Consider the following 3,562-nt stretch of genomic DNA (forward strand, 5'->3'; position numbering starts at 1 on the left):
ACTTAACTGTTAGGAATTTGCAGGTCTCAAATGGGTCTTTCTTTCTTTTTCGGGATTCCATGACTTTAGGGCATTCATAGTACAGGCCAGCTTCCATTCCCAGGCGTGGTGTTCTTTTCCTCAGATTTTAGAGTCATGATGTAGAAGATGGAAGGTGGAAACAACAATACCTTTCTGAGGCAGCAATTGGATTCCGGTTCCTGAAATGTTCTAAAACGGAGAACATTTGTTCTGTCTTGGGAACATTAAATGGAGAGCATGTTAGGAGACATGGAATACCTCTGAACTGAACGCCATTAACGGGCCACTAAACTGTTAGGAATTTGCATGTCTCAAATGGGCCTTTCTTTCTTTTTCGACATATGACTTTAAGGGATTCATAGTATGGGAAGCTTCCACTTCCATTCGTGGTGTTCTTTTCCTCATATTTTAGTGTCATGATGTAGAAGATGGAAGATGGAAACGACAATGGCTCTCTGAAGCAGCAACTGCTTTAGGTTTCTGAAAGGTTCTGTGAGAGAGGCAATGGCTGTCTTGGGAACATTAAATGGAGAGGATGTTAGGAAAGATAGATTATCTCTGAAAAGAAAGCCACTAATGGAACACTGAACTGTTACGTATTTGTAGGTCTCAAATAGATCCTTCTTTCTTTTTCAGGGTCCCATGAGTTTAGGGCATTCACAGTACAGGCCAGCTTGCACACCCAAGCATGATGTTTTTTCCTCATATTTTATTGTCATGTTGTAGAAGATGAAAGAAGGAAAAGATAATGCCTGTCTGAAGCAGCAATGGGATTAGGGTTCTTGAAATGTTCTGTGACAAAGGTAATGGATGTCTTGGGAACATTAAATAGAGAGCATGTTAGGAGAGATGGATTACCTCTGAACTGAAAGCCATTTATTGCGCACTGAACTGTTAGGAATTTGCACATCTCAATTGGGTCTTTTTTTTCTTTTTTCCTTTTCAGTGTCTCATGACATTAGGACATTTGTAGTAGAGACCAGCTTCCACTCCCAGGCGTGGTGTTCTTCACCTCAGATTTTCAGGTCATGATGTAGAAGATGGAAGATGGAAATGACAATGCCTCTCTGAAGCCTAATTGTTATTCTATATGTCCATCAGTGTTGAGGAAAACACTTCAAGTTGTTGCTTCATTTACATCCCAATGACTGGGTTCCAGTTGGAGCTCACTGGCAATTTTGGAAGCAATAGTTTTGAATGCCTTGGATTTCTCTGATATGGGCTTGAAGTGGACCCCGTTCAGAGACGGTCTGGGAAGTTTACATACCTCCATCTCGCACTGCACCACTTTCTCGGTGTACCCATCTCCATGGATGCAGAAGAGCAGAAAGGGCGTCTTCTGCATGTACTGGCAGTTGTTGGCATCCAGCACCCTGCGGATTTCCCTCATGATGTCACTGGGATCCATGGCACTGGTGATTTTCATGCTCCAGGTGAAGTGCAGGGAGCGAGGTTTTGATTGTTGGTTCTCCTTTCTCTGCTCAGCAGAGACATGATGACTTGAGCCCTTATATCTCAGGGTCTTCTCAGACTCAGCTGGAGGCCTTCTTGTGAATTTAGATGTAAAACCACAAGTGGTGCCTCTCTGAGTCTGGGGCAATTCTTCAGCTGGATGGAAGCAGCTGGGTGAGGCAAGAGGACCTTCGCGTGTTGCAGTTTGGCATTCCCGGGGCTGGCGGTGGAACATTCGACGAAGGGCACTGGCTCTGGGGAAGCAGATGCAGCCCCGGGTGGAGGTACTTGGGACACTGTGGGTTGAAGTCGCTGGAGGGCTCTGAGCAGGGAAGGTGCTATTGTTCTGACCATTCTGGCTCACTGAACGTGTGTCTGCTTTGGTTGTTTTGCGGCAAATGTACTTACTCCACAGTGTCCTCCCTCCAGATGGTGTGCTGCTCTTGTAGGCAGCAGGCATTTTCTTGAATTCAGGAGTCTCCAGCTCCTTGGGACTGGTGGTGATCCCAGGTACGGGCCTGGCTGGAGAAATTCCCTTTCCTCCCACAGCACTGCCACCGGATTTCTGGGAGGCCATTTGATGTTCTCTGAGGTGACTCTGGGCAGTGCTGGTCGGATATGGCCCAGTGCCAGCATGGTCCAGGAACTGCGTCTGCTTCTGAGTGGAAACGCTTCACTGCACTTTGCAGTGAGGAGGCCAGCTGGTGCTCTTTCTGAGGACCCTGCTTGGCTGCACCTTAGCCAACGAGATGTTTCTGTGGGAGATGGCCACCTCTGGACCAACAAAGGGTTGGAGGACATCAAGGCCTCTGTTGATCCACCTGTCTCCCATAATTTCGGCCAGGGTGCTTCGCTTAGTTGGATTGAGCACCAGGAAGCGTTTCAGCAGATTTTCACATTCTGTTGACATATACAGAGTATCTACCTTGTAGCACTCTGTCTCTAAGTTCTATCACATTGCCCCCAACAAAAGAATGCAACCCGGTGACTAGGGTGTATAGAACCACGCCAAGACTCCACACATCAACTTCTGGACCATTGTACTTTATGTGCTGGAAGAGCTCTGGGGCTGCGTAGGGAGGACTGCCATAAAACATGTTGAGTTTATACCCAAGTGTAAACTCATTACTGAGTCGAAAGTCAGTAGCTTGATGTTCATCTGTGCATCTAATTACAGATTCTCCTCCTTCAGGTCTCAGTGGGCGACCTGCGTTTGGTGACAATATTGGACTGCAACATGATCTGCGGAATTTAGTTCTTGCCTCCTCTTCTTACAGTCTTCCTTTCTCAGCCAGATAGTCCAAAATTTCACCACCACAGGAGTACTCCAGTATGAGTCAGAGTGCTTTTTGGTGTCAATAACTTCAAAGAGCTTCACGATATTGGGTGGTTTAACATCTATAGGATTCTGACCTCTCCGAATAGCTTTTGTAGAACTTCTGGCTTCAGGAATCTTTTGTCAATGATCTTTATTGCCACTTCTTTACCTGTGAGGATGTGACCACCAGGTTGTTTTCGTGAAGGTTCCCTTGCTGGTGGTTTTCACCACTCTGTAATTTTCAATGTGAGGCTGCTCACCTGCAGAGGAAGCTGTGGCTTTTCTACACTGTGCTCCAGGGGGCCCGGTGTGGGAGGTATATTCTGGCTGTCCATCTCCATGTGAGGTGTGCATAGTTTGACCTAAGTTCTTTTTCATTGAAAATCTTCAATGATATATGGGTATCACTTCAGTGGGTCTGGGTATCACTGGCGAGTTTAGGACAGGTGAGGGCTAGGCAAGGGAAGGGGAAACAAAGGCCAAAAGGCAAATGAGGAGTTGTTCTAGGTCCACTCATTTCTAGGGTTCTCAGTCAATTCAGTCATAAAGTACTGACTCCTTAAAGAGTGGTCATATGCACCCTAAGTGGATGAAGGATCCAGGCAGTTACTCTGTCTATGGAACTTGACAATTTGGGGGTCAAGACCTGATGAAAACGAAAACTACTTTTTTTTTTTCCCAGAAATATGCAGCTGGACATGAACACACTTTATCAATCAATTTGGATGGTAAAGTTGATTGGTGAGAGCACTGGGGTTATAAGTGTGGTCC

The 3,562-nt window shown here is 46.1% G+C and overlaps 1 pseudogene across 1 annotated transcript; it reads right to left on the reverse strand.

The window, feature by feature from the left end:
• Positions 1-1,138: 1,138 nt before the first annotated feature.
• LOC308649443 (MAP/microtubule affinity-regulating kinase 3-like) lies at positions 1,139-3,145 on the reverse strand (annotated as a pseudogene). The gene has a single exon. The product of its transcript is annotated as an MAP/microtubule affinity-regulating kinase 3-like (transcript).
• Between the last annotated feature and the right edge of the window lie 417 nt (positions 3,146-3,562).

This window comes from Spermophilus citellus (assembly GCF_964194105.1).
Source record: "Spermophilus citellus genome assembly, chromosome: 5".
NCBI lineage: Eukaryota > Metazoa > Chordata > Mammalia > Rodentia > Sciuridae > Spermophilus > Spermophilus citellus.